We start from the raw sequence: 19214 nt of genomic DNA, 5'->3' as shown, positions 1-19214 counted from the left end.
CCCGGCAAAGTAGGTCCGCGCTGTAGCCGTCATTCGGCTATAGCGCGGATCCCTAGTGGTTAAAGAGTAACTTCACTTTTTAATTTATTTTTTTTCCTCTCTGGTTGATCAATGTACATTGCAAGGATTGTGACAAATCTTGTTGCATATTCGTACCTGATTCTTCTCTGAAGAAAAAGCAGTTTGCTTTTTTAGGTACTGGTTTGGAATGAGAGTGACTAAATTTTAATCAGTTTTGGCACTGTTGCTGCATCTACATTATTTTAGAAGTGATTAAATCTTGAGGAATATCTCACCAAAAGTAAATTTTTTTGTGGCAGAGGATGCCTAAATTCCAGCTTTTATTTTAGTACACAACTGTGTACTGAACAACTCCAGGTTGCCATATTACATTGTATTATACAGACAATTTGTAGTGCTGCTGTATGAAAAGGAATGGCAATTTATCTATTGTTCATTGAAGGACGAAGCTTCACTTCTTCATGGATGGGTTTGATGCCACCACCTCAGACTAAAAGTATGCCCAAGGGGCGGCCCCTTGGTGATGGCCAAACACCACCCCATCTGCAATACAGGATTCAGTTCTTGCCTAGCATTTTAGGAGTAGGATGAAAAGGGTATAGTGCTTTTTCCGTGTCATTTGTCCCTTTCTATCTTCTACAGTACCTGGTTGATCCTGCCTATTCCTGTTTTCCCCTCTGTGGGCTGACCACGTTTATCATGGCTGCTGAGACATGAAAGTGTGGTAATTTTATGTGCCTCAATCATTCCAGCTCTCTCCTGTACATCTCTTCATCTCCCCCTCTTTCCCTGCCAGTTCTATAGTGACCGTAGAGAACTCTATCTTCTCCCGTGATAGAGCAATACTGTTTCCCTGAAGCTATTCCTCCCCGCTTTAACCAGTTCCCATCCATAAAAAAAATCATTTTTTTGTGCTATAAAACTACTTGGAACCCTGCGACTGATCTATATTTCCTGCGACCAACTGACCAAACTATCTTTCCTGCAACTAACGTTCCGATCCATCCTTGTTTTGATCGAGCCTTGCTTCATTATTATTATTGTGCAAGTTATTTTTTGCAAAGTTATCTTTTTTTATAAAGTATACCTGGTTGATCCTGTCTGTTCCTGTCAGTAAACTGACTTTACATCCTCCTGCTCTCTCTGCAGCATCTGTATCTCCCTCTCTCCCACCTCTTCCTGTCATTTCCATGGTCTGCGGGAAACTTATCCCTCCTCCTCCTCCTCCTCCTCCTCCTCCTCCTCCTCCTCCCTCCTCCTCCCTCCTCCTCCTCCCTCCTCCCTCCTCCTCCTCCCTCCTCCTCCCTCCTCCTCCCTCCTCCTCCTCCTCCTCCTCCTCCTCCTCCTCCTCCTCCTCCTCCCTCCTCCTCCTCCTCTCCCCCTACTTCTCCCCTCCCCTATGCTTGTCTCCTTTCCCCTCCTTTCCCCTCCTGAAACTAGAAGAGGAATGTGAGCCCCTCCCAACTGAAAGTCTCTGCTAGGGATACACTCCACAGAAGCACTGCTGGGAAAAGGTATTTAGAGCATTTGTGAAAAACAAACACATTACATGCTTAAAGAATTTCTGAGTAATGGAAAACGGTAAAAAAGGAGGACAGACCATATTGACCTCAAAAAGAACGGGGAAGGACATCTGGTTACAAAGGATGGATAGATGGTATTGAATTTATTCTTCTTAGTCTTCACAAGGGAATTGGGGGCGTTTCAGAACTGCAGTGTTTATCCTCATGACACCTCACAGGAAGCACCTCCATGGTTAAGGGGACAGAATTAAAATTAGACTTGAGAAGCTTAACATTAAAAAATCACTGGGACCAGGTGGCTTGCACCCAATGGGACTTGGGTAACTCCGTCAAGTAATTGCCAGACCATTGTTCGTAATTTTTACTTACATTCTACTGACTGGAATGGTACCATCTGATTGGAGAAAAGCCAATGTAGCACCAATAGTTATAAAAGAGCCAGGATCCATCCCTGGGAGTTAGACAAGTTAGCCTAATATCAATAGTATGCAAGCTCTTGGAGGGGATGTTAAGGGACTAGATGCAAGATTTTACTAATGAAAACGGTATCATTGGTAGTAATCGGCATGGACGCATGAAGAATCTTTCTTGCCAAACCAATCTATTAACCTTCTATGAGGTGGTGAGTTGCTATCTAGAAAAAGAAAGGCCTATAGACGTGGTGTATCTGGATTTTGCAAAAGAATTTCACACAGTTTCCCATAAATGTTTACTGTAAAAACTAAGGTCCATTGGCATGGACCATATGGTTGAAAATGGATTGAAAACTGCCTACAAGGGCGAGTTCAGAGGGTGGTGATAAATGGGGAATATTCGGAATGGTCAGGGGTGGGTCGTGGGGTCCCACAGGGTTCTGTGCTGGAACCAATCCTATTTTTCTTATATTCACCAACTGACACAGCTCCTCTCTGACCATTGGGTTGTTATGCCACCTTCAGGAGAGGACTAGGCATTACATGTTAATGTGTGATAATAAAAACTAGAACTTTCTAGTTCCGCCCAAGGGGCTGTCCCTTAGGTAACAACCCCCTAGCCTGCCATGCAGTCCAGTTTTATTTTGCCTAGTGAAGAAGGACCTAGGAACCCTGCGGGCCCATCGGTCCATGTTTTTTTATGCAGAAGCTTTGCTTTTTGCGCAAGACTAAAGATCCTGTGATCTGCTTATCAACAGCCAGCTGGGTGACAGGCTGGATACCCTTATCCTTGTAGTCGCCCCAGCCTGGCCAGCGAGCGTGTGCAGACCAGAGCTACGCGGTGGGTCAGCCACGACATATCTCAGCTCCAGAGGTGGTCGGTGAGCTTTAATACTTCAGGGCACACATATGACTGGGCTACTGATGTCAGCATCACAGTGTGCCGGGCCAACAGCCACCCCATACTGATCGGAGAGTGAGTTTGCTGAGCGGTGCGTGTGTGCCATAGACAGGGGCTCTCTGGGGGGGGGGGGGGGGCGGCTCTCACCTGGGGGGGGCTGCGCTGGCTGGTGGTGCCCTGATGTGTGTATTTTTCTCCCGGGGGGGGGGGGGGGGGGGCTGTGTCTGTTGATCGCTGTAGCGCTGTTCACCGCCATTTCTCTGTCACTGTCCCTCATGGGATACAGTGTTCGGTCATCTTAGGTAAGGGCAAGGAGTAGCATGCTCTCCTGTAGCTCAGTGGCCATTTTCTTGGAGCCTGAACACGTTGTGGATCCGTTTCAGCCATAGACAGCAGCTCTAGACAGCGCAGTGTGTTCTCCTATGCACATGGGAGCTGACAAGGGACACAGGCACTACTAGTTGGACAGCGCAGAACCAGTCGGGGTGGTAAGTCCTGTGGGAAAGAACCTCTCAGCCAGCAGCAGTTAGGAGGGTGGGACCATCTCTGTCCTAAGTGCCCATCAGGTGGCAGACAAGGTAGGGTCAGCATGGCTTCAGAAACTGGTGTTTCTTCCCCTAAAATCCAGGCAAATGCAACTGGTTCGCCTGCAGACTGTGCAGTGCCTCTGGACGCTTGGTCGGCGGTCCTCAAATGTTCGTTGCCAAGATGGAGGCGGTGCATGGGCGCAAGGTGCGAAAAAGCTCTGTCGTTTTTAAATTACGCTAACCAGGACCGTTTGGACAGTGAGGATGAGTCCCCGTCCAGGTCAGTGCGCAACAAAGCACTTGTTGGAGAACTTATCACAGCTGTGCATGATACCCTGAAGATACAGGAGCCAGCAGATCCCTTTACTGATGTAGCGGTCCCTTTTGGGTCCCGTAAGCCAGCCCGTTTACCTAAGGTGTTCCCGTATCTGACTTATTTTGACAAGTTCATTTACAAGGAATGGGGTCGACCGCAACTGACCTTTTCGGTCCCCAAATACATGGCGGTTCGCTACCCCTTGAGGAGAGCCTTCTCAAAAAATGGTCAGCTACTCCCGGTCGTGGAACCCCCAGTATCCAGGTTAAATAAAGTAACCACGATCCCGGGAAGAGGGGACTCCTGCATTCAAGGACCCCACGGACAGGAAGGCCGAGGCAGTGGCTTGTTCCTTGTTTACGGTTGTGGGGTCAACCATGCGACCAGTATTGGCTTTCGCAGACACTGAGTGGGCAAAGAAAAATGGGGTTCCCTCGCACTATCAAAGTGAAAAATATCTGAATGTGGTATGTTGGTTAGATTGCTGCTAGACCTAAAGTCTATACCATGCACTTGAACAACAATAAATAAAAAAGGTGACAGCAGCTATTTTATTCACTTTATGAATTTATGGTAATGTGTTGTGCATTTTTGGAAAATAATTTATTTGCGTAGTTTGCATAGTAGCATTTTTCACAGAAGCTAAATAATCGCATGTACAGCAAATCATTTATCTGCCTAGTTTGCCCAGTAGCGTTTTGCACAGCAGATAAATAATCGCATGGACAGCGAATAATTTATGTAGTTTGCACAGTAGCAGTTTTGCACAGCAGCTAAATTGCATGCACAGCAGCAATTTGCATTAGGATTTACCAATAGTATTGGTATAATTATTGATTTATTGCACTTTATCTATGAGGTAGAATACATATCAAACAAGGATTTTCCATCTTTGTAGTAATATTTGGTATATTGTTTGCGCCTTTTTTGAGTGGGCAAAACTGTTGCACAGTGAATTGGGAGACCAGGCTTCTCCTGTCTGCATTGGATTAGAAGACCAACTAGTGCAAGGCCTTAAGTACGTTTGTGAGACAGCCCTGGATACACTCCCTCTGTTATCCAAGGCTTCAGAGTCAGCAGTGGTGCTGAGGCACCCGATTTGGTTAAAATGCTGGTTTTGGCATCCAAAAAAGCCCTGACGGATCTTCCCTTTCTTGGCGACCGGCTCTTTGGAGCCACAGGTAGAGTACTCTACTCCCACAGTCCAGGGGGGCTAAGGAGCCAAGCTGTAGGTAAGGGCCCTCTTTTTCGCTCAAACTGCTTTTTCGATGGCCCGGGGTTTCGTCCAAGCGTCCCCAGCCCGACAGGACGACTTCTGAAGGACCAGAGCGTCCCTGGAACCGCAAGACTAACAAGCCTGTGAGCAAGAGTGCTACCGCATGAAGGTTTGCCCCCACCTGTGGGCAAACCCACAACACGGGTGGGGTTCCCCTTCGGTAGTTTGCAGCCCGGTGGACCTCTCGGCTGTCCGACCAATGGGTCTGAGATCTGATTTCCTCCAGCTACAAGATGGTGTCTCTCTTGGCCGCAAAACAGATTCTTCCCCTATTGGGGCAGTAAGGAACCTGCTGAGTCGTGGGGTGATAGTACCTGTTCCAGTTCGGAACTCTTACAGTGGTTCTACTCAAACCTGTTTGTAGTTCCCAAAAAGCAAGGGGTACATCCAATTTTGGACCTAAAAGCCCTCAACCACTTTGTGAAAGTGTAGAGGTTCAGAATGGAATCAGTTCTCTCAGTTGTTGCTGCACTCCATCAAGCGGACTCCCTGGCATCCTTAGACATCCAGGACCTGCACGTACCCATATGCCTTCAGCATCAGAGGTTTCTGCGATTTGCAGTCGGGGAAGCCCACTACCAGTTTTTGGCTCTCCCCTTTGGTTTGGCATCAGCCCCCCGAGTCTTTACCAAGGTATTGGCTCCTGTTTTGGGGTTGCTGCGGCAATGCGGGATCGTGATAGTGGGATACCTATGAGATCTCCTCCTGAGAGCATATTCCGCCTCAGAGTTAGAGGAGGATGTGGTGATCACCATGCAGACCCTGCAGGAATTTGGGTGGCTGTTGAACCTAAAAAAAGTCGGTGATTGTACCGACTCAGCATTTGGAGTACTTGGGCTTGCTGCTGGACTCCATGGAAACAAGAGTATTTCTCCCTTTAGACAAGCTGCAGACTCTCAGAGCCATGTTTAAAACTGTTGATGAACCGCAGGTGGTCGTTTCTGCATGCGAGTTCTGGGACTCATGGTGACCTCCTTTGAGGCAGTCCCGTATGCCCAGTTTCACACCAGAGTCCCGCAGAAGGAGATTTTGACAAAATGGGACAAATCTCTGTTGTCCCTGGATTGGCAGGGATTCCCTGATCTGGTGGCTGAGGTCCCCGGCACTTCGGTCATACCTCGGAAATGGACAGTGATCACAACGGACGCCAGTCTGACCGGCTGGGGTAGAGTAATGGGAGTTCAATTGACCCAGGGTCTCTGGTCGGTGGAGGAATCCAAGTTGCCGATCAATCTGCTTGAGCTGAGGGTGGTCAGGCCGCCTCTACACATGGTCGATAAGACTTCGAGGGCGTCCGATCAGGATCCTGTCAGACAGCGCCACGGCTGTGGCGCAAGTCATTCACCAAGGAGGAACAAGAAGCTCGGCCGCCGCACAGGAGGTCGCTCACGTCGTTCAGTGGGCTGAGCGACATGTACCGGCCCTGTCGGCCTTTTACATCCCGAGAGTGGAGAATTGGCAGGCGGACTATCTAAGTCGCCAGATTCTGGACCCAGGAGAATGGGCGTTGCATCCGAAGGTGTTCAGCCTACTGTGCCTGGGATGGGGCACACCAGATGTGGATCTTGTGGTCTCCTGTCTCAATTGGAAAGTAGAGAGATTCGTGTCCCGGACAAGAGATCAATGGGCAGATGTGTCAGGTGCGCTGGTGGCTCCGTGGGAGCAGTACCAGCTGATGTATGCCTTCCTCCGCTGAAACTGTTAAGACGTCTGCGCTGCAGAGTGGAGGTTGAGGGGATCCCAGTAATCCTGATTACCCCAAATTGGCCCCAGCATCCCTGGTACACAGACCTAGTGCGCCTGGTGGCTGACCCCCCCTTGGCAATTGCCGTTACGAGAAAACCTTCTGTCTCAAGGACGATTCTCCATCCTGCTTTACCATCACTGGTTTTAACGGCAAGGCTATTGAGAGCCAGGTGTTAAGGAACCGGGGTCTTTCTATGCTGAGAGCACGAGAATCTTCTCAGAAGATAGATCATCGTACCTGGAAGGCCTACATCTCCATGTGTGAGGAGAAAGGATGGCGTCCACGCTACTTTTCTATGTCCATGATCCTGCTGTTTCTCCAGCAAGGAGTAGACCAGAAATTGGCCTTAAGCACCATTAAAGGACAAATATCGTCTTTGGCTGTCTTTTTTTTTTTTTTTTTCCTAACAACCCCTGGTCTCATTCTCTAGTGAGCACTTTTGTTCAAGGGGTCCGATTTTATGTAGATCCTCTGGTGCGTCCACTATTACCCCCGTGGGATCTGGACCTGTTATTGACGCTTCAGAAACCGCCATTTTAAAATATCAGAGATTCCCCTGTTGACTTTCCCAGAAAGTGGTCTTTCTAGTGGCCATCACATCGGCCAGTAGAGTTTCGGAACTGGTGGCCTTGTCTTGCAAGTCGCCCTATCTGGTTATCCACATAAGGTGGTGTTGCGTCTGCAACCTTCTTTTTTGCTGAAGGTGGTTTCGGCGTTCCACATCAGTGAAGACATTGTGTTACCATCTCTGTGTCCTAAGCCGACACATCCCAAGGAGGTGGCCCTTCATGCCCTGGACGTGAATTTTACGCTGAGGGTGTATTTGTCTGCAACGGCTCCCTTTTGAAAGTCAGACTCCTTGTTTGGTTTGGTGGCTGGTCCGAAGAAAGGCATGGCATTCTCATGGATCACCATTTCCAGGTGGATCAGACAGATTGTAGTACAGGCCTACGCCTTGAAGGGGCAGGTGCCCCCCTTTTCGATCCCGGCCCTCTCCACAAGGGCAATCGGAACGTCTTGGGCCTTCCAACATCAAGTGTCTGTCGCTCAAGTCTGTAAAGCGGCGACTTGGTCGGTTGTAAACAATTTGACAAAGTTCTACAAGGTAGATGCCAGCGCATCGGCGGCTGCCTGTTTTGGCCGCAACGTTTTGCAGGCAGCTGTATAATTGCAATTGCACATAGATTTTTATTTTTCCCCTTGTTTTTGGGTAAAAACGCAGTACTTTTCAGTAAATGCACTGTTGCATTTGTTACCGCAGTTTGGTGCGGTTTGAAGGTAGTGCCTCTCCGGTGAGGAGCACCCTGTTTTGTTTGTGGGTAATAAAGGTTTAGTTCCCACTCACTGTCGTTTTTTGTGGGTAAAGTTTATATTAGTTCCCACATGCCATGGTGGATGAAGTTTTATGCTGTTTTTCCCACCCCTCATTTGGCACTGCTTGGGGATGTCCCAATGGTCTGAGAGAGGAGCAGTGTCAGTCGGTGAATATAAGAGAAAATATGATTTTTGTACTCGCCGTAAAATACTTTTCTCTGTATTTTACCGACTGACACAGCACTCGCCCTTCCTATTTTTTTCTTGACGTTATACTGCTTGTTGACGTACTGAGGCTGCATGGCAGGCTGGGGAGTTGATACCTAAGGAACCGCCCCTTAAGCGGAACTAGAAAGTTCTAGTTTTTATTATCACATGTTAACATGTAATGCCTAGTCCTCTCCTGAAGGGGCCGTAACAACCCAATGGCCTAAGAGAGGAGCTGTGTCAGTCTGTAAATTACAGAGAAAAGGATTTTACGGTGAGTGCAAAAAATCCTATTTTTATTCATAAACGACCTGGAGGATGGGTTAAACGGTTGAATCTCTGTATTTGCAGACGATACTAAGCTAAGCAGGGCAATAACTTATCCACGGATTGTGGAAACGTTGCAAAAAGATCTGAACAAATTAACGGGGGTGGGCAATTCCATGGCAAATAAGGTTTAATGTAGAAAAATTTTAAATAATGCATTTTGGTGGCAAAAATGGCAAACTTAAATATAACACTGCGCCATCTGAATGTAGCAGCTAACACACTAAAATTGATATTTTAGTTCAAATAATATAAACAATATGCAAAGTGTAGCGCTAAAAATATGGTGGCAAAAATATGAATCCATGAATCAATCTATACACTGGGGGTAGGAGGACCTCTGGGGGAATCTAGGATGGAAAAGGACCTGGGGGTTCTAGTAGATAGGCTTAGCAATGGCAAAGCTAATAAAGGGTCTGGAGGATATTTGTTATGAGGAAAGGTTGCGAGCGCTGAACTTATTCTCTCTTAAGAGATGCTTGAGGGGGGATATGATTTAAAATGACAAATACCATACTGGTGACTCCGCAATAAAGTTAAAACTTTGTTTGTGGAAGCAAGTTTAACAAGACACGTGGCCACTTAGAAAAAATTAGAAGAAAAGAGTTTTAACCTTAAGCACTTCTCGCCCGGCCTATAACAGAATGACGGCCAGGCGGTGGTTCATTAAACCCGACTGGGTGTCATGATGTCCAGCAGGATAACGGCTGTAGTGCACCCATGGGGGCACTCATCGTGGTGATCGGAGCAGCTCCCCCTTGGATGCCCGCCCAGGACCACCAGGATGCCGCCAAGACAACCATGGATTGCCACCACACTGGACCACCAGGTATGCCACCCTAGACCACCAAGGAAACACCAGGCAGCTGCCAATCAGTGCCCATCCCCAATGTGCGCCAGTGCCATCTATCAGCCACGTATCAATGCCCAGCAGTGCAGCCCATAAGTACTCATCGGTGCCGGCTTCTCAGTGCCCATCAGTGAAGGAGAAAACATACTTTTTTTATAACGGAAACAAACTTTTTTTTTTTTGTTCTTCTTCTTTTTTTTCAACATTTTCGTTTTTTTTTTTTTTTTTTTTTTTATTTAGCAAAAAATAAAGGCAGTGGTGATCAAATGCCACCAAAAGAAAGCTCTGTGGGAACAAAATGATAAAAATTCTGTTTGGGTACAGTGTAGCATGACCGCGCAATTGTCATTTAAACAGCGCTGAAAGCTGAAAATTGGCTTGGGCAGGAAGGGGGTGTAAGTACCCGGTATTGAAGTGGTTAAAATATGTAGAGTGTTCTTGACTGTTAGAGCAGCAAGGAGGTGGACTTAATCAGGGAGCATCGATAGTTTAAAAAACGATTAGATAAGCACCTGAACGACCACAACATACAAGGATATACAATGTAATACTGACATATAATCACACATAGGTTGGACTTGTGTCTTTTTTTCAACCTCACCTAATATGTAACTATTGCCCCGTTAAGGGATATCATGGGAGTTTATTGTGGAGACTTTACAACCACTTTAACCACTTCCCGACCGCCGCACGACGATGTACGTCGACAGAATGGCACGGGCAGGCATAAGGGCGTACATGTACGTCCCTGCCTTCCCGCGGGTCGGGGGCCCGATCGGGCCCCCGCCCGGTGCCTGTGGCGGTCGGTATTCGTTCGTTAGCGATCCCGGACGAGGGGGCGGCCATTCATTCATGGCCACCCCCTCGCGATCGCTCCCAACGAATAGAAATCCTTCGTGACATCACTTCCTCTCCTGTAATGTAAACACAGGAGAGGAAGTGATGTATTCTCTCCTCCGTGTCGGTATTTTTCGTTCCGACACAGAGGAGAGAGGATCGGTGAGTTGCACCAACACGTCACTACACAGTAGAACATGCCAGGCACACTCACACCCCCCCGATCACCCCCCCAATTACCCCTGCCCCCCAGTCACAGTGACACCAATGTCATTTTTTTTTTTTTTTTGCATTAGTGTCATTTGTGACTGTAATAACTGTTAGGGCAGTTAGGGTTAGTCCCCTTTAGTTCTAATGTACCCCCCTAACCCCCCCAATAAAGGTTTAACCCCGTGATCACCCCCCGTCGCCAGTGTCACTAAGGCTGGGTTCACATTGCAGTGGTTTATGAGAACGAATGTGATTCGCACCGCACTGCAGTGCAAATCACATCCGATCTCTGTGCGATTCGAGTTCAGCCATACAGATAGTATGGCTGAATTCGCATCGCACCCGCCGCAAATTCGCACGGGACCCTTTTTTTGGCCCGCAGCAGAATCGGATCGCATGGGTGTTCACACCATGCGATCCGAGTTTTCAGATCGCACTGCGATATGCGAACTGATCTGGGGGTGTCATTAACATTTCACTGACACTCCCAGCAGTTCGCATAGGGCAGTGTGAACTGCCGCCGGGAGGCATGCGATGTGGGAACCCGCCGCGGATTCGTGGTGTTCCCGCATCGCTCCAGTGTGAACCTAGCCTAATAAGCGATCATTTTTCTGATCGCTGTATTAGTGTCACAGGTGACGCTAGTTAGGCAGGTAGGTATTTAGGTTCGCCGCAGCTTTTTATAGCGCCAGGGACCCCCATATACTACCGCATAAAGCCCCCTGATTGCCCCCTAGTTAACCCTTACACCAGTGATCACCATATAACTGTTACAGGTGACGCTGGTTGGTTAGTTTTTTTATAGTTTCAGGGCACCCGCCATTTATTACCTAGTCTCACTAGTGTACCCCTAAATTTAGGGGTGTTTACTTTCCAAAATGGCGTCATTTGGGGGGGGGGGGGGTTGTGCCATCTTGGCATTTTATGGCCTTCAAAACTGTAACGCCCTTAGAAAGCCTGAAGGCGGTGCTTGGTTTTCGGGGCCCCGTACGCGGCTAGGCTCCCAAAAAGTCCCACATATGTGGTATCCCCGTACTCAGGAGAAGCAGCAGAATTTATTTTGGGGTGTCATTTCACATATACCCATAGCATGTGTGAGCAATATATCATTTAGTGACAACTTTGTGTAAAAAAAAAAAAAAAAAATTTTTTTTTTTGTCATTATTCAATCGCTTGAGACAAAAAAATAAAATATTCAATGGGCTCAACATGCCACTTATCAATTTCCTTAGGGGGTCTACTTTCCAAAATGGGGTCATTTGGGGGGGTTTTGTACTGCCCTGCCATTTTAGCACCTCAAGAAATGAGATAGGCAGTCGTAAACTAAAAGCTGCGTAAATTCCAGAAAACGTACCTTAGTTTGTAGATGTGACAACTTTTGCGCAAACCAATAAATATACAATTATTGACTTTTTTTTAACCAAAGACATGTGGCTGAATACATTTTGGCCTAAATGTATGACTAAAATTGAGTTTATTGGATTTTTCTAATAACAAAAAGTAGAAAATATCATTTTTTTTCAAAATTTGCGGTCTTTTTACGTTTATATCGCAAAAAATAAAAATCGCAGAGGCAAGCAAATACCATCAAAAGAAAGCTCTATTTGTGGGAAGAAAAGGACGCAAATTTTGTTTGGGTACAACATTGCATGACCGCGCAATTACCAGTTAAAGCAGCGCAGTGCCAAATTGTAAAAAGACCTCTGGTCATTGACCAGCAAAATGGTCCGGTCTGAAAGTGGTTAAGGTGAATTTTTTGCTTCAGCTAGAACATGTTGGACTCTAAGTATAGGTATAACATGTTCCAAAGGTGAACTTCTTCTTTAATCCTCAGGGATCCACAATCAAGGCCCCATCAATCAACCCCCCCTGCATGTGGCCTGGTATGGTTTGGCCCTGAGAGGGTGCTCTCTCGGTATTATCCGAAAAACTCACATGTTGTCATACATTTAGGCCAAAATGTATTCAGCTACATGTCTTTGGTAAAAAAACAAAACAAAAAGGCCAATAAGCATATGTTGATTGGATTGTGCAAAAGGTATAGCATCTAAAAACGATGGTGTGTGTGTGTATATGTGTATATATATGTATGTGTGTGTGTGTGTGTATATGTATGTATATATATATATATATATGTGTATATGTATATGTATATGTATATATGTATGTGTATGTGTGTATATATGTGTGTGTATATATATATATATATATATATGTGTATATGTGTGTGTATATATGTATATATGTATATATATATATATATATATATATATATATATATATATATATATATATATATATAATGTATGTGTATATATATATATATATATATATATATATATATATATATATATATATATATATATATATATATATTATACTGGAATTTACGCAGCTTGATTGCCCATCTAATTTTTTGATCAGCTAAAATGGCAGGGCAGTTCATTGAAGTGTGTGTGTGTGTGTATGTGGATATAGATATAGATATATATAAAATTTTCTACTTTCCAAAAAGGGGGTCATGTGGTGGTTTGTGCTTTCTTGCCATTTCAGGGACTCCAAAACTGTTATAGGTAGTAAGGCAGTGAAATTAGCAATTTACACCCTTTGAAATCCTGAAGGCGGTGATTGGTTTTCGGCACCCGAACGTGGCTAGGCTCCCAAAAAGTCTCACGTGTGCTATCTCCATACTCGGGAGAAACGGCAGACAGTATTTTGGGGTGTAATTCCACATATACCCATTGCATGTGTGAGCAATTTATCGATTTAATATGTAAAGAAAAATTTGGTGGCACTGCTGCAATCTCTAATGTGCAATAAACACGTGCTGAAAAAATGACAGTTGTGCAGAAAACCATCACTGAAACCTTCCATAAGGAGGCAAAGCCTCAAAAGGTAATTGCAAAAGAAGTTGAATGTTTCCACCTGAATTCTGGGTTGACCAGTGAATGGGGGAAGTACAGGCGCAACAGGAAGGGCACTATGGGTTCTACGGGTCTGCGTTTAAAACTTAGAACTGCACTTGTGGGACTTGCCACTTCATGAAGTGTTACTGCAGTGCTGGTTTGTTTGCGACAAGGTTGTACTAAGCCACTGGTGCTCACCAAAATGTAGAGAGCCACTAGTACTGGCTCTCTTGTGCATACGGAAATCGTCATGTGATTTTTAGCACCTCCGCAATCGGGGAACAGGCTCGGGTACCTTAGCAGGGACTTCTATTTTGTCAGAGCTATCTGTCAGGGTGCAGCTGCTCTGTACATGTTCGTATACTGAGCCTGATTCAGACAGTGAGGACTCCCCATTGCTCTCACCTGTCATGCTCATTATCCTGTAGGCCTCTTCACTAGTGTACCTTTCTGGTTTGACATTTTGGCCAATAAATTGACAGGTACCTACTGTAACTTGCTGGTAAAAAAAAAACACCTGGCTATCCAGGACCGTTTAAACCACTACAAATGAAAATGAAAATTTTATTGCTAGCCAAGAAAGGGAAGATCCGTCAGGGCTTTTTTGGATGCCAAAACCAGCATTTTAACCAAATCGGGTGCCTCAGCACCACTGCTGACTCTGAAGCCCTGGATAACAGAGGGAGGGTATCCAGGGCTGTCTCACAAACGTACTTAAGGCCTTGCACTAGTTGGTTTTCTAATCCAATGCAGACAGGAGAAGCCTGTTCTCCCAATTCACGGTGCAACATTTTTGCCCACTCCGTAAATAAAAAAGGCACAAACAATATACCAAATATTACTACAAAGATGGAAAATCCTTGTTTGATATGTATTCTACCTCATAGATAAAGTGCAATAAATCAATAATTATACCAATACTATTGAATACTGAAATCTGGACTTTGATAGTGCTTATGGCCAAATTAATTTCTAGGCCTGACTGGAGGAAAGCTAAGATCCTGCTAACGACATACTTTTTAGGATGCCAGCCCCTGGCTTCACATCAGGAAAAATTTGCCTTCCAGATTTTGTAGTAAATAAGCCTGGAGGACGGCTTTCTGGTATTGGCCAGAGTAGAAAGGGCTGACTCCGAGAGTGCACGGTCTTTCAGAATGTGGGTCTCAGCAGCCAAACCGTCAATTTCAGACTGTGTAAAGCAGGATGGTAGATTGGATCTTGCGAGAGTAGATCTGGCCAGTGAGGAAGGACCCAATGCCTGCCTACTGCCATCTTAATGATCTCTGCGTACCAAGGTAGTCTGGGCCAAGCCGGGGCTACTAACAGAACCGAATTTGTTTCCCTCTTGACTCTTCCCAGGAACCACGGCAGAAGTGGATTCGATGGGGCGGCATAGATTATATTGTACCGATCCCAGGGAATTGTCAGAGCATCTGACCCCTGAGCAAGTACGTCTTTCCTTCTTGACACAAATTGTCCAGCTTCTTGTTGAATCTGGATGCAAACAAATCTATATCCGGAGTACCCCATCTGTGACATATGGTCTGAAATATGTCGGGGTGTAGAGCCCATTCTCCTGGGCATAATTGTTGATGGCTTAGAAAATCTGTTTGCCCATTTTCCACTCCTGGGATGCCATGTAAATTGCCAGAATTTCCAGAGTATTTCGGTCGTGGCCCATCTTCCCTGCGTGCATACCTCTTCCAGCACTGCTCCCCAACCTGTCAGGCTGGCATCCCTAGTTATGATTTTCCATGGAAGTGGAAGAAAAGTTTTGCCTTTCAGAAGATTTTTGGTCTGTAATCACCAACTGAGACTCTTGCTTAACCCTGGGGATAAGCACATAGGAAGATCCAAGGCTTGGGGCTTCTTGTTCCAAGCCGCAAGGATACATCTCTGCAAAGGCCTTGAATGAAACCGGGCGAATGGAACGGCCTCAAAGGAGGCGACCATTTTCCCTAACAGTCTCATACATAGCCAAATGGAAGAACTCCTCCTGCTCGACACTAGGTGAACCAGAACCTTTATGGCCACGACCTTTGGCCCTGAGCGGTGTCTATGATAATGCCCAGATATTCCAACCTTGTAGCAGGTTACAGGGACCATTTTTCTAGGTTTATAAAAAAGAAAAACTAGGCTTTCCAGGTGTTCTACTTTTTTGAGAACACTGTGGTTCAGGTGCGCTACTGTCTGCTCATTGAGTAGCAAATCGTCTAGATAAGCTATGACGGTTATGCCCTGAGCTCTTAGGTTTGCCAAGAGAGGTCTAGAATCTTTGTGAAAACTTGAGGAGCTGTAGAGAGGCCAAAAGGCAGGGCCACAAATTGAAAATGGCGCTGATCTACCATGAACCTTAGGTATTTTTGATCGGCACATGAAGATATGCATCCTTGATCTATATTGATGCCATAAACTCTCCCCCTTGTAGGGAGGAGACCACAGCATGTATTGACTGCATTTGGAAGGACCGAATGTGTAGAAACTGATTCAGATCCTTTAGATCCAGGATGGGTCTGATGTTTCCATTTGGTTTTGGAATGGTGAAGAAATTTGAGTAAAACCCGAACCCTGTTCTTTTGGGTCCACTTGTACTATCACCCCCTCAGATAGTAAGTGATCTAAGGCCAGGAATAGCGGTCTTCGCTTTACTGGATCTTTGGAGACCCTTGACTTTAGGAAACGAGATGGCAGAATCTCCTGGAACTCTAGCTTGTAGCCCAGAGCTACTGAGGAGATTACCCATCTGTCCTGAATCTCTCCCCACCAGGCTTCTGCAAACTGCAGCAGCCTTCCCCTTCACAAGGAAGCTTTGGGGCTCTGCTTGACTTTGGGCCTTTCCTCTAGAGGAAGGTTGGGAAGGCTGTCGCCACTGCTTAGAGCTTGATGCTCCAGGGGATGAAGAGAACTCCTGAATGATGGACCTTTTATTCTTTTTGATTGGTATGAGAGTAGATTTACCCCCAGTAATCTTTTGTATGAATTTATCCAAGTCATCCCCAAATAAGCGTTCCCCTTTAAACAGGAATCCAGTTAAATATTTTTTACATGACAGGTCAGCTGCCCAATTTTTGAGCCACAGGGACTTTTGCATGTGTACCAACAGGAGAGACAGGGCAGCTATCAGAAATTTTGGGGCCCCTTACACAGCTTTAGGCCTGGGCCCCCGGGTCCAGACCACCAACATTCCTGAGGGCTCGCCCACTGGCCATCCCACGAATCCACCCACTGGCCATCCCCTGAGGCCTTTGGTGCACCCATTTTTATTTTAACACAATTTTAATGCTGGATGTAGATGACGCTGCTTCGCAGAGATGGATGGATGTTGCTGGGCATGGCTGGGGATGCATTGTGGGGAGGGATGGATGGATGGTGCTGGAAGTGGATGGGGATGCTTTGTGGAGAGGGATGGATGGTGCTGGACGTGGATGGAGATGGATTTTGGAGAGGGGTGGATGGTGCTGGGTGGAGATGGGGATGCATGGTGGAGAGGGATGGATGGTGCTGGGTAAGGATGGGGATGCATTGTGGAGACGAATGGATGGATGGTGCTGGACGTGGATGGGGATGCATTATTGAGAGGGATGGATGGTGCTGGGTAGGGATGGGGGTGCATGGTGGAGATGGATGGATGGTGCTGGGTGGGGATGGGGGCGCATGGTTCGAGAGAGATGGATGGTGTTGGGTGCTGATGAATAAGATTGAGTTGAATTGTGGAAAATGGATGAGGACGACTCTGGGTGGGAATGAGTTACATAATGAAGAGGCTCTAAACAATGTAACTCATTTCCACCCAGAGTCATCCTCATCCATTTTCCACAATTTAACTCAATCATGCCAGCTTGTTAGCACATGGGGCACAGCAGCACACACACAACTTATGTAACTTACCCTCCATGCTGCTCTCAGGTATCTATCTGCAATGCATGCACCAGATAGGGCTAGGGCCACCGCGCTGACTATCTGACCATACCCCCTGACCTTGTCCCGGCCAATCACTGTGTAAACTAACCCAGCAGCAGCCAGCCGGCTCTGCCTCAGCAGGAAAGGAAGGGGAGCTAGTGCTGGCCACCTGCCGAGGGGCTTTTTAGAAATGTGGCCATATGTTGGGGGGGGGGGGGGGGGGAGTTGCGAGTACTTAAAAGGAGGCTTCTTTCTCTAAAGCGGCCTGGCGTCACAGTTGGTTGTAAGTAGAGCAGGCCCGGGCCTCTTATTTCAGTACTGCCCGTACCTCCCTGATGGCGACCCTGAGGAGAGATAAACGAGATGCTTGTTGGACGGAATCCAAAATTGCATCAGTCATGAAACACAGAACCTGAGGAAGGTCTACATAATTCTCCACTTCCTCACTGGGAAGGAGGCTAAGCATTTGCTTAATTTGTTCCTTGAGGAACTGACTCAACCCCACAGTTGTGACTGTAGGTTGTACCACAGCTCAAGCCATGGAAAAGGTGGCTTTCAATAAAGTTTCCAGCTTCTTATCAGTTGGATCTTTAAATACCTGCGCATTATCCAAAGGACAGTTAAGGTTTTTATTCACACAAACAGCCGCATCTACAGATGGGACTTCCCACTTCTTGGTGACACTTTCTTCCAGAGGATAAAGCATTGAAAACCTTTTAGGAGGAGAAAACAGTTTATTGGGATGCCCCCAATCCTCGTACAACAATTTATCCATTAAGGGATGAATTGGAAAGGAAAAAGCAGTCTGTGGGATTTTCCTGACCCCCAGGGAAGAAACGGAGGATGTAGCGGCCTCAGCAGCGGGCTTTCTGAAAGTGGTACACACTAATTCTGTATAATATTGGACCTGCTTTTTGAGTGCCTGAGAGGAGGAGACTCTTTCCTCTTCCTCTGATTCATCCCACTGTTCTTGATCCCTATCCCATGGTGGGGATCTTTCCTCATTGTCAGAGGAATCATCTGAAAGAGGAATTGCTGCAGAGGGAGGGGATCTGATCTGCCCCTTTTTTCTGCTATCTTTTAACCACTTACAGACCGGACCATTTTGCTGGTCAAAGACCAGACCACTTTTTGCGATTCGGCACTGCATCGCTTTAACTGACAATTGCGCGGTCGTGCGACGTGGCTCCCAAACAAAATGGATGTCCTTTTTTTTCCCCCCCACAAATAGAGCTTTCTTTTGGTGGTATTTGATCACCCCTGCGTGTTTTTTTTTTTTTTTTTTTTTGCGCTATAAACAAAAATAGAGCGACAATTTTGAAAAAAATGCATTATTTTTTACTTTTTGTTATAATAAATATCCCCCAAAAATATATAAAAAAAACATTTTTTTTCCCTCAGTTTATTCCGATACGTATTCTTCTACATATTTTTGTAAAAAAAAATCGCAATAAGCGATTATTTGGTTTGTGCAAAAGTTATAGCGTTTACAAAATAGGGATAGTTTTATGGCATTTTTATTAATAATATTTTCTTCTTCTTTTTTCTTCTTTTTTATTTTTATTTTTTAATTTTTTTTACTAGTAATGGCTGCGATCAGCTATTTTTATTGTGACTGCGACATTATGGCGGACACATGGGACATTTTTGACACATTTTTGGGACCATTGTCATTTATACAGCAATCACTGCTATACAAATGCAGTGATTCCTGTGTAAATGACACTGGCAGTGAAGGGGTTAACCAGTGGATGGCAGTGTAGGGGTGTGTTACTAACTGTGGGGGGCTGGGCTTTCATTTAGTGAACACAGATCTCTGCTCCAATCACATGGAGCAGAGATCAGCGTCACTAGTTGCTAGGCAGAATGGGGAAATGCTGTTTACAACGGCATTTCTCCATTCAGCTGCCCCATGAGACTATCGCGGGTATGCCTGCGG

At 46.0% G+C, this 19214-nt stretch overlaps 1 protein-coding gene across 3 annotated transcripts in view; it reads left to right on the top strand.

The window, feature by feature from the left end:
- The window catches only part of MFSD12 (major facilitator superfamily domain containing 12), a 310303-nt gene that overhangs the window by 169274 nt on the left and 121815 nt on the right, over nt 1-19214 (top strand). The window lies entirely within an intron of this gene.

This window comes from Lithobates pipiens, unplaced genomic scaffold, assembly GCF_037356315.1.
Source record: "Lithobates pipiens isolate NorthernLeopardFrog02 unplaced genomic scaffold, aLitPip1_a1.2 Scaffold_13, whole genome shotgun sequence".
NCBI lineage: Eukaryota > Metazoa > Chordata > Amphibia > Anura > Ranidae > Lithobates > Lithobates pipiens.
Note: the sequence above shows the minus strand (reverse complement) of the source record. Positions and strands in the feature narration are given on the sequence as shown.